We start from the raw sequence: 12,531 nt of genomic DNA, 5'->3' as shown, positions 1-12,531 counted from the left end.
CGACAAGGGATGGAAGTCTGTTCCACCCACCAACCACCCGCTGGCTAAAGGCAAATTTCCGCACATCTATCCTACATCTGTCTTTCCTCAATTTGAATTTATGCCCTCTCAGGTGATTTTTCTGAGCTAGAGGAAGAATCCCATCAGCATTGAGCATGCTCAAACCATTCAAGGCTTTGTACACCTCTATCAGATCACCCCGCTGGTGCCTAGTTTCCAGACACTGTAATTTGCAAAACTTAAGCCTTTCTTCGTAAGAGAACCCCTTTGTCCCATTCACCAATCTAGTTGCCCTTCTCTGTACTCGTTCCAGCAGCTCTACATCCTTCCTGAAATGAGGCCTCCAGGCCTGTATACAGTACTCTAGGTGTGGCCTGACCATTGCCTTATACAAGGGAATAATCACCTCCTTATCCCTGCTAGAAAAATTCCTATATATCATTGACAATACACCATGAGCTACTCTTGCAGCTCGTCTGCACTGCTCAGAGAACTTCATATCTGCCTGCACCACCACCCCCAGGTCCCTTTCATTCTCTACCACTGTCAGTGTAGTACCACAGAGTTGATACGTTGCTCTGGGGTTGCTGTTTCCCATATGTAGTACTTTACATTTGTCAATGTTAATCTTCATTTGCCACCTCGAAGCCCATCTGCTCAACCTTTCCAAATCCTGTTGCAGCAGCATAGTGTCAGTAGTGTCCTTGACAACCCTGCCAACCTTCGTATCGTCTGCAAACTTGGACATTAAGCCTGATATACCATCATCAATATCATTTATAAATACAGAAAACAATAAAGGCCCCAATACTGAACCCTGAGGGACTCCACTAATAACATTAGTCCACGATGAGCAGTGTCCATTGATTACCACTCTCTGTCTTCTCCCCCTCAACCACCCCTTTATCCATAGCAGCAACTTGCCTCCAATGCCACACTGCTCCAATTTGTGCAGCAGTCTTCCATGTGCAACAGTATCAAAAGCCTTTCTAAGATCCAAGTATATAATATCAAAGTTATTCCCTGCATCCAGTTCTTTTGTGACTGCATCATAGTATCCAATCAAATTGGTCAGGCAAGACTTCCCCTTAACAAAACCATGCTGTGTCCTAGCTATAACTGAAGTCTTGTCTAGATGATCCTGCAGTGCTTCTTTCACCAGTGCCTCCATTAATTTTCCAGGAACAGAAGTTAAACTCACAGGTCTGTAATTACTTGTGTCAGCCTTTGATCCCCCTTTGTGAATTGGGGTCACATTTGCACATCTCCAGTCAATGGGTACCTCCCCTGAGTCCAAGGAAGCTCTCATAATTATGGCTAAGGGTTTGCTTACCTCCTTTGCTGCCTCCTTTAATATAACTGGATAGATCCCATCCACCCCAGGTGCCTTTCTTGTGTTTATCTTCAACAATTTCTCCTCCACTTTGCTCTCAGTTATTACAAGATTCTCTAGCTTACTGCTAGAGTTGAATACACCTCTGGCATTCCCCTCGCTGAATAACTCCTCATGTGTGAATGTCGATGCAAAATATTCATTTAGTTTGTTAGCTACCCGAGCAGGGTCATCAACAGTTGACCCATCGATCTCAAGTGGACCAATCTGATTCATCCCCTTCCTTCTAGAGTTTACATAAGTAAAGAACTCTTTGCTGTTTTTCTTCGCATCCCTTGCCAAGGATCTCTCGTAATCTGCCTTCGCCTGCCTAACCTCCTTTGTAACTTGGTTACAGATCAACTTGTATCTATCATAGGCGTCCGTGTCACGTGTTAATTTGTATGTATCCCATGCATTTTTCTTCTCTGCCATATGCCTCATGAGTTCATCTGACAACCATTTAGGCCTAAACCTTGAACAATATTTCTTAGTTGGTATGTAAAGCCTAGTAGCTTCCACGATAAGTTCTTTGAATGCTTCCCATTTTGAATTTGCTGTTGGCAATATCATCAGTTGATCCCACTGTATAGAATTTAAATACTGTCTCAGTCCATTGTAGTCGCCTTTACGAAAGCAATACCCCTTCCCTTTACCCCTAATGGTAGTTACCTCTTTGAGTAACTCCCACTTCAGCACACTGTGATCACTGCCACCAAGTGGTTCATTTATCTGCAGATTCTTAATGCATGAAGAATCACTACTGATAATCAAATCAAGAGTATTACTCCCTCTAGTTGCCTCCCGAACATGCTGATGTAGAAAACAATCATCCAATAAATCCACAAAAGCCTTGCTAGTGTGTGAGTGACCAGCCCCCACATTCCAGTCAATATCTGGGAAATTAAAATCCCCCATTATAAGACTCTCTGATTTACTGGCCCACTCTATTTCTCCGAACAGTTTCTTATTATACTCATCAGAGTCATTAGGCCTATAGCACACTCCTACTCTCAATTTTGATCTCCCAATGCTTATGTCACACCAAACTGACTCGACACTGCACTGTCCAGCGATGTCGACTGGCTTCACTTCCTTGGATTTTATGTGTTTTTTAACTAATAGCATAACCCCTCCTCCCTTCCTATCCTGTCTATCCTTTCTGTAGACATTGTACTCCCCAAATTCCAGTTCTGCATTTCTTATATCTGTGTGACACCACGTCTCTGAAATCCCCACAATATCTGCCTTTGATGTTTTGAGCAATACCTCAAATTCATCAAATTTATTTACTAAACTCCTAGCATTGGTGTACACACAAGTATACATGCACCTGTTCTTTTTCTTAGCTACCCTAACACAACCCATGTGTTTACTTGTACCCCAATGATTCCCAGCAGTCTCTGAAATATCCTGCATCTTATTTTCCAGGCTGCGGCTCATTCCAATAGAAGCAGTGCAAGAATCACTTTCACCTCTGCCAGTGGCTACTGTTAATCTATTAGTCCTTGTATCCCCCCAATCTAGCAGTTTTCCGACCCACCTAACATTGCCTCGATAGCATCAGCAAACATTCTTGCACCCTTTCTATTTAAGTGTATCCCATCCCTGTAGAAGCAGTCTCTCCTGTTAACAAGTACAGACCAGGCTGAAAAAAATTCTACCCCTTGAGCCCTGCACAATCTTTCCAGGGCCGAATTGATTGACAGGGCTCTCATCATATACTCCCTCCTATCGTGTCTGGGCAGAATTGCAGACACTTTCAATTTCAACCCTAATTCACGGCTTTTTTTCATCAGTGACCTGTACTTGTCAAGTAATTCCGCCGGTCTCCTACTCTTAATGTCATTAGTGCCAACGTGTACAACTATATCACCTTTTGTGCCCTTAAAAGATGATATCCGCTCTACAATGTCATCACCTTTTGCCCCTGGCAGACATACGCTGGTCCTATTCCACCTATCCTTTTTACAAAGCATGTTTCCCGTTTCCCTGACAATAGAGTCACCAACAACTACTAGTTCCTTTGGGACCAGCGCATTCTGCCTTGGGGGTTGCCGCTGTGTTCCGCGATGACCAAGTGCAAGCTCTGGCATTGGTGTGGGCAGCTGAGAGCTTGATGGGCCCCTCACTTGTAATCCTTCGAGAGCATCCACCCTATCCTTCAAGCTCTCATATAGGCCCATAACAACGCTGAGTTGTCGCCTTATCTCCTTACACTCCTTGCATCGCACACACACAAAGACATCCCCCACGGCAGTATCATGTCCCATACTTGACTGCTCCGCAAACATCAAGCAAATAGTGCATCTTACAAGGCTGTGATTCAGAGGACAACTGCCCCCCTCAGTTCTCCCCTGGGCCACAGCATTCCCATTAGCTTGAGCCCTTTGCTTTGCTGCTCTGGTTTGAGTCATGATTTAGATTTACTTTCAATAAAATTTCAATTTCTGTACAAAATTAAATCCTAAACTTGTATCCAAACACAGTTATAACGCTATATTTATGTTTCAGTAACGAGTGTTATCTACGGAATATTTACGTTTCAGTAACGAGTGTTATCTACGGAATATTTACGTTTCAGTAACGAGTGTTATCTGCGAAATCCCTTTATATAACTTTCGTATCAAGTTATGTATTAATTATTTGTTTTTACTAATTATTTATGTTACGTAACCTAAGTGGTTATATGTATAATTAATTATGTTAAATAAAATTAATTATATTACGTTTGTAATCTAAGTCGTTATATGTATTTATTTAAACGTACAATTTAACTGCTAACGAAGTTCAACTAACGCTATCTAGTACGGTATATCGTATCACAAAGGCGGGAAAAGTACGAACGGTTAGCGGAGTTGAAACACGTGGAAACCTTTCCCGACACTTTTATGCAATTACAAGGCCGAGTAAAGAATAAATACACCAAATTAATCAGAAAATCACAAAATAATGTTATACTACTAAATTTAAATCAAAAGTTTTAGAAAAACAATAATTTCAAATCAATAAATAAGAAAAATCCACTTAGCGGCTTTGAAAACGACCGTCTCTAGTAGCCTCGATACAAAACCAGTATCGAGCCGCCATTGTTACGCGATACATAATATCTCGAAATAGATAGCATAAGCTTAATATAGTATAGTATAGTATATAATATTGTCAATTAATCAGATAATTAATCTTGTTGAACTTCATTGTCAATTAAATTGTACCTTTAACTATACATATAACTACTTGGGTTACGTAACATAAATAATTAGTAAAAAATAAATAATTAATACTTAACTTGATACGGAAGTTATATAAAGGGATTTCGTAGATAACACTCGATACTGAAACGTAAATATAGCGTTATAACTCTGCTAGGATAAAAGTTTAAGGTTTTAATTTTGTTCTGAAATTGTAATTTTATTGACATTAAATCGAAATCATGACTCAGACCAGAGCAGCAAAGCAAAAGGCTCAAGCTAATGGGAGTGCTGTGGCTCAGGGGAGAACTGAGGGGGGCAGTTGCCCTCTGAATCACAGCCTATTAAAATGCACTACTTGCTTGATGTTTGTGGAGCAGTCAGGTACGGGACATGATACTGCCATGGGGGATGTCTTTGTGTGTGAGCGATGCAAGGAGTGTAAGGAAATCAGGCGACAACTCAGCATTGTTATGGGTCTATATGAGAGCTTGAAGGACAGGGTGGATGCCCTCGAAGGATTAAAAATGAGGGGCCCATCAAGCTCTCAGCTGCCCACACCAATGCCAGAGCTTGCACTTGGTCATCACGCAACACTGCGGCAGCCCCCAAGGCAGAATGCGCTGGTCCCAAAGGAACTAGTAGTTGTTGGTGACTCTATTGTCAGGGAAACGGGAAACATGCTTTGTAAAAAGGATAGGTGGAACAGGACCAGGGTATGTCTGCCAGGGGCAAAGGTTGATGACGTTGTAGAGCGGATATTATCTTTTAAGGGCACGAAAGGTGATATAGTTGTACACGTTGGCACTAATGATATTAAGAGTAGGAGACCGGCGGAATTACTTAACAAGTACAGGTCGCTGTTGAAAAAAAGCCGTGAATTAGGGTTGAATTTGAAAGTGTCTGCAATTCTGCCCAGACACGATAGGAGGGAGTATATGATGAGAGCCCTGTCAATCAGTTCAGCCCTGGAAAGATTGTACAAGGCTCAAGGGGTAGAATTTTTTTCAACCTGGTCTGTACTTGTTAACAGGAGAGATTGCTTCTACAGGGATGGGATACACTTAAATAGAAAGGGTGCAAGAATGTTTGCTGATGCTATCGAGGCAGTGTTAGGTGGGTCGGAAAACTGCTAGATTGGGGAGATACAAGGACTAAGAGATTAACAGTAGCCACTGGCAGAGGTGAAAGTGATTCTTGCACTGCTTCTATTGGATGAGCCGCAGCCTGGAAAATAAGATGCAGGATATTTCAGAGACTGCCGGGAATCATTGGGGTACGAATAAACACATAGGTTGCGTTAGGGTAGCTAAGAAAAAGAACAGCTGCATGTATACTTGCGTGTACACCAATGCTAGGAGTTTGGTAAATACATTTGATGAATTTGAGGTATTGTTCAAAACATCAAAGGCAGATATTGTTGGGATATCAGAGACGTGGTGTCACACAGATATAAGGAATGCAGAACTGGAATTTGGGGAGAACAATGTGTACAGACAGGATAGGAAGGGAGGAGGGGTTATGCTATTAGTTAAGAAACATAAAATCCAAGGAAGTGAAGCCAGTCGACATCGCTGGACAGTGCAGTGTCGAGTCAGTTTGGTGTGACATAAGCATTGGGAGATCAAAATTGAGAGTAGGAGTGTGCTATAGGCCTAATGACTCTGATGAGTATAATAAGAAACTGTTCGGAGAAATAGAGTGGGCCAGTAAATCAGAGAGTCTTATAATGGGGGATTTTAATTTCCCAGATATTGACTGGAATGTGGGGGCTGGTCACTCACACACTAGCAAGGCTTTTGTGGATTTATTGGATGATTGTTTTCTACATCAGCATGTTCGGGAGGCAACTAGAGGGAGTAATACTCTTGATTTGATTATCAGTAGTGATTCTTCATGCATTAAGAATCTGCAGATAAATGAACCACTAGGTGGCAGTGATCACAGTGTGCTGAAGTGGGATTTACTTAAAGAGGTAACTACCATTAGGGATAAAAGGAAGGGTTATTGCTTTCGTAGATGCAGGGAATAACTTTGATATTATATACTTGGATCTTAGAAAGGCTTTTGATAGTGTTGCACATGGAAGACTGCTGCACAAATTGGAGCAGTGTGGCATTGGAGGCAAATTGCTGCTATGGATAAAGAGGTGGTTGAGGGGGAGAAGACAGAGAGTGGTAATCAATGGACACTGTTCATCGTGGACTAATGTTATTAGTGGAGTCTCTCAGGGTTCAGTATTGGGTCCATTATTGTTTTCTGTATTTATAAATGGTATTGATGATGGTATATCAAGCTTAATGTCCAAGTTTGCAGACGATAACGAAGGTTGGCAGGGTTTTCAAGGACACTACTGACACTATGCTACTGCAACAGGATCTGGAAAAGTTGAGCAGATGGGCTGAGAGGTGGCAAATGAATTGACAAATGTAAAGTACTACATACGGGAAACAGCAACTGCAGAACAACGTATCAACTCTGTGGTACTACACTGACAGTGGTAGAGAATGAAAGGGATCTGGGGGTGGTTGTGCAGGCAGATATGAAGTTTTCTGAGCAGTGCAGACGGGCTGGAAGAGTAGCTCATGGTGTATTGTCGATGATATATAGGAATATTTCTAGCAGGGATAAGGAGGTGATTATTTCCTTGTATAAGGCAGTGGTTAGGCCACACCTAGAGTACTGTATACAGGTCTGGAGGCCTCATTTCAAGAAGGATGTAGAGATGCTGGAACGAGTACAGAGAAGGGCAACAAGATTAGTGAATGGAACAAAAGATTGCTCTTCCGAAGAAAGGCTTAAGTTTTGCAAATTACAGTGTTTGGGGACTAGGCACCAGCGAGGTGATCTGATAGATGTGTATAAAGCCTTGAATGGTTTGAGCATGCTCAATGCTGATGGGATTCTTCCTCTTGCTCAGAATAATCACCTGAGAGGGCATAAATTCAAATTGAGAAAAGACAGATGTAGGATAGACGTGAGGAAATTTGCCTTTAGCCAGCGGGTGGTTGGTTGGTGGAATAGACTTCCATCACTTGTCGTGGAAGTTGATAGCCTAAATAAGTTTAAGGCTCAGCTGGACAGGTATTTCGAATGAACAGAGGGGTGAAGTGGAAGTGGTTATTTTTTATTTATTTATTTATTATTATTTTTTTTTTTTGGCTAATGCTGCATAAGCTTGCTTTCTTGCATCAAATGCCTCTACTAATGTTAATGCTAATAAACTTCCATCTGTAGCTGTGGGGCGCCTCCGTGGGCGGGAGCAGCAGTGCATATCACACTCTTTTTGATTAGACCGGGGTTCGAGCCCGTGACCACCAAATACGGAGGATGTGGAAAGGTCAGGGAATGACCACTGCATATCCCCGGAGCAATATGGCCTTAGTTGCTAATGCTCCTAAAAACCAAATAACAAACAAGAAACAAACTGTAGCTGTGGAAGTCGACAGCTTAAATATAAGTTCAAGGCAGAACTAGACAAGTATTTGGAGTGAAATGGGAAGGTTTTTTTTTTTTTTTTTTTTGGCTGATGCTATATAAGCTTGCTTTCTTGCATCATATGCTGCTAATGCCAGAGGGTGACACGAGTAATTACAGACCTTTTAGTTTAACTTCGGTTGCAGGGAAAATAATGGAGTCACAGGTGTAAGAATAATGCAGCACTATCTAGACAAGACTGTAATTTTAGTTTAGACACATAATGCATTTCTTAAGGAGTAATCTTGTCTGACCAATTTGATTGAATACTATGATGTGGTTTCAAAGGAACTGGATACAAGAAATAATTTTGAAATTGGGGAAGGTTGGTTGCAGAATAGATGTGCAGATGTTTGCCTTTAACCAGAAGATGGTTGATTGCTGGAACAAAATTCTTTCTGTTATTGTGGAAGTTAATAGCTTAAATAAATTCAAGAAAGAAGTAGACAAACTATTAGAGGGATTGGATAGGTGAAATGGAAAGTGTTTTGCCAATGCTAATTCTTTAAAATATTAAAAGTAATGCAAAATGTTTCTGGCTTAGTTGATTCTTATTAATCTGCATACCATTTTCAATCCAATTTTATATTACTTTACTCTTTGACTTTCTTCAGTCATAGTGGATGTTCAGACATGATCAGTATAGATTGTACAAACAAAAATTAATACGGTAAGCACTGATTATAGTGATCACATTTGCAAACTGAATTTTGATTCTAATAAGCGAAAATTGACAAATATTATTCAGAGGGTATAAAAATAAAGATATAAAGCACAAATTTACACTGCATTGCCAAAAGTTTATTGCCAATTAAATGATACGTGAAAATCGGAAGAATATTATCCACAAGTTAGCAAAATAAAAATTAATTTATACTTGCATACATAGCTTAATTAATATACATATTAATTAAACATAACACTTTGTAATATTATTAATTTAAAATAGTCACTTATTTTAGATTTCTTTAAATTATCATTACAAAGTCTATTTATAGATTTTTCAATATTGTATAACAGTCTATATTCACATCACCTGAACCAGTTCTTCCAACACTCTCTCCAGAACGGCTATAGCTTCAAATGCTGTTTCGTAACTGGAATTCGTTCTGGTTCATACTTCATTTTCCTCCTCCTTGGCAAAATTATCAGTAACAGACTGGGAAATTTCTTCATCTGTTAAAGCTGTAGTAATGTATAGATAACGATCTACGTCTGCCCAATCATTAAACTCCTATTCACATATATCTTCAGGCTTTTCAGTGTGATTTGTTTGTTTGGGGATTTATTAGGTGCATCAGCATCTGTGGCCATAGTGTGCCAGACATGATCAGTATTGTGACTTTGTTGATCATCATGAATAATCAGTCCACATTTTTTTTGAAATACTTGCTAATTCAGGTTTCAGAAACTTTTCCAGGCATTCATTGTCATATGAAGTGCATCTAGAACAGTTATCTGATTTGCGGTATTGGATGATGTTTCCCAACCATCATCTATAGACTGGATGATTCTTCACCTCATATCTGATCTATAAAAGGTCTTAAAGGTTTTTATTATTCCCTGGTTGCAAGGTTGAATCAGTGATGTGGTATTCAAAGGTAGAAAAACTAATTCAGTGGTTTTGGAAGTCAACTTTGGATGAGCTGGACAGTTGTCCAATGCAATTTTTTTTTCTTATTCAATTGCAAATCCCATTTACGAAGATAATCTTCAAATAAAGAAGCTGTCATCCAAGCGTTGGTGTTAATGGCTTATTCAACAGACAACTGTTTGACTCCTTTAAAACTTCTAGGAGATTTACCCTTGCCTATAACCAACAGCTTCATATTGATTGTTCCATATTAAAAGAACTGTAATCCTGTCTTTGATCTTCTTTCCTGCAGATGCAGAGGAAGTTTTAAAAATCATGCAATGGTCCAGGGTAGCCCTGTAGTACAACCCTGTTTTATCTGTATTAAAAATATCTTTAGGATTATAAGTGCCTAACATAGTTTGCCTAGAAGTTTTCAACCAATTGTCAGCTGCAGAACAATCAGAATACTGTTTTTCTCTGTTAAGTTCTTTGTAAACAATGTTATGCCTCTCCTTTCATCTTGTCAGCCATCCATTCATCACCTTAAACTCTGTGTGTAGTTTTTCAGCAAAATCATTAGTTTTTTGAAGAAGAATGCTACGATTGATTGCTGCATTAAACGAGCTGGCCTTCATCTAAAATTTCCCTTCATGCTTCCTTTTTCTGGTTTCACTAATCACATTAGTGTTTAATGTGTGATTTTAATAATTTTGATAAGGCACTCTTAATTTTACTGCTGCTTCCCTTCGAGACGTTGCTTAAGTTTAATTTGCCTTCTTTTTTTCCGTAATTTGTAACTTATCTTTTACAGAGGAATTTTATTGTGGCTTAAACACAGAGCGTACAGATAAAGCAGAAATATATGAGCTTTCGGCTATATGGTAGCCTTCGTCAGAATTAAAATACATGAATGGCAGTTGGAATGAAGATGTGCACTGCCAGGTGCGTGAGACGCGAGGTTTAATTGTTTGTTGACGTCTGTGGCTGTGACGCATGATGACGTGGCCAGCGCTTGTCCAATGACAGAACTACTGACTCTGTGATCGGGTTGACTTGGCAACCACTGTTCCTGTTTAAGGATTTATCCGAAGATTTTATATTTAATGATTCCAACCAGGTACGCTTTAGGTAATGGTGGGATCTGTCTACCACCACGACATCGCGGTGTGGGTCGATGTCGTGGTGGGTTGTCCAGACATGTTCGGCGATAGCTGAGTGTTCTATATCCGCTAAACGGATCGCTCTTTTGTGCTCCGAGAGACGTTTCTCGAGTCGACGTCCAGTCTCTCCGAAGTAGCAGCTAGTGCAGTCACGGCAAGAGATGCGGTAGACTAAACCGCTCTGCAGAAGGGTGGGGACAGGTGTTTTCACGTTGGAAATGAAAGAACGCAGTTTCCTGCCTGGGAGCTGGATGCACTTTATTCCGTGCGTTCTCAGGATTCTGCCGATCTGTTGTGACAGGTTGGGGTAGTATGGGATGAATGCCCTTGTGGATGGCTCGTCACTGTTGGTGTTGTAGCTGGTCGTCACGATGTCACGTGTCTGTAGATCACACCTGTCGAGGACGTCAATGGGGTAGCCACACCTCGTAAGGTCTACTTTGACTCTAGTGACCTCTTTGCGTCTTTCATCAGCGGAGCTGGAGTGTGTCCAGGCGCGAGTAAGCAAGGTTCGGGCCGTGGAGAGGAGGTGGCCTCGCGCGTGTGCTGACCGGAAGTTGGTAAACTGGCCAGCACACATGGGCTTACGATAAACTGTAGTCCTCAGGTATGTGCCTTCACGTCGGACAAGTGTGTCTAAGTATGGTAAAGAGTTGTTCGACTCCAGCTCAATCGTGAATTTTATGAAGGGCGATAGTGAGTTGAGGTATGATAGAAGTCGCTGACCTGAGTCTCTAGGGATGACCACGAACACATCGTCAACATAGCGACACCAAAAGGCGATGTGATCAGGTGCGTGTGCAAACGCACGTCCCTCTAACTCCTCCATCACGTGGCCTACGCGCTCCTCCTCCAGAGCGCGTAGGCCTGTTTCGTTATTATCTTTTACATTCAAATTCACTCTTTCTGCTTATTGACATTTTTTTTTTTTTTTTTTTTTTTTTTGGGGTAGTAAATTTTAAAACACAGTAAAAAAAGATAAGCATCAATCAATAACAAAGCACACTGCATGCACAAATTGGAACTAACACAACACACGCAAGTGAGATACTGAGTAAAAAGTTTACAAAGTTTAGATATAGGATGAAGTGCAGATTCTGAAAATTTTTGTTTTTTATGTGATTGAAGATTTCAGTGAAATGGTAACACATTTCACCATAACAATGTAAAAACACAGACTTCTAGCTATCAGTATTATCGCAAATGCAATAAGATCAAGTTTATTACCCTTTTATAATAGATTGTACAAACAAAAAAGTCCTATAAAACAAAACTGCAAATTGTTTTATGGTTGTGACCTCCAGAAATGTGCCTTAGAAAAATATTATGAGGCATTCAAAATTGATTCTTATAACTGAAGACGTGATTCTAATAAACAGTGAAAGTGTAGCACATTTTATTGATTTGAATCGGTTCTTTGAAATTTTATTCTACAAAGTGGCTGATTCTAATAACCAGTGATGACTATAACTGGCGCTTACTGTATCTAGTAATTTAAATTTTAATTTGTGTTATTTTCAGCAACCAACAGGTTTTGTGACAAGCAATTTTATTGCCCCCTTTGGGGAAAAGAGCAGGGATGGGACACATCCTATTGTTTGCAGACCCTTGTATTCGCTTAAGTTTAATAATGGCATATATGTTAATCTGTATATATCCATTCCTTACAGAAAAGAGCCTTATGATGTTTGAGTCACATACAGTATAAAGGAAGTTATATCAGGTTAATTTTTTTTATTGATATAAGAATGAACT

The 12,531-nt window shown here is 40.2% G+C and overlaps 1 protein-coding gene across 2 annotated transcripts in view; it reads left to right on the top strand.

Moving 5' to 3' along the window:
• LOC150089468 (band 7 protein AGAP004871-like) overlaps positions 1 to 12,531 on the top strand; it is a 320,570-nt gene that overhangs the window by 253,758 nt on the left and 54,281 nt on the right. The gene's annotated exons all lie outside the window — the stretch shown is intronic.

This window comes from Mastigoproctus giganteus, chromosome 2, assembly GCF_048544385.1.
Source record: "Mastigoproctus giganteus isolate SK-2022 chromosome 2, ASM4854438v1, whole genome shotgun sequence".
In the NCBI taxonomy this organism is placed as follows: Eukaryota; Metazoa; Arthropoda; class Arachnida; order Uropygi; family Thelyphonidae; genus Mastigoproctus; species Mastigoproctus giganteus.
The sequence above is the reverse complement of the archived record's forward strand: the minus strand, read 5'-3'. Positions and strand labels throughout refer to the sequence as shown.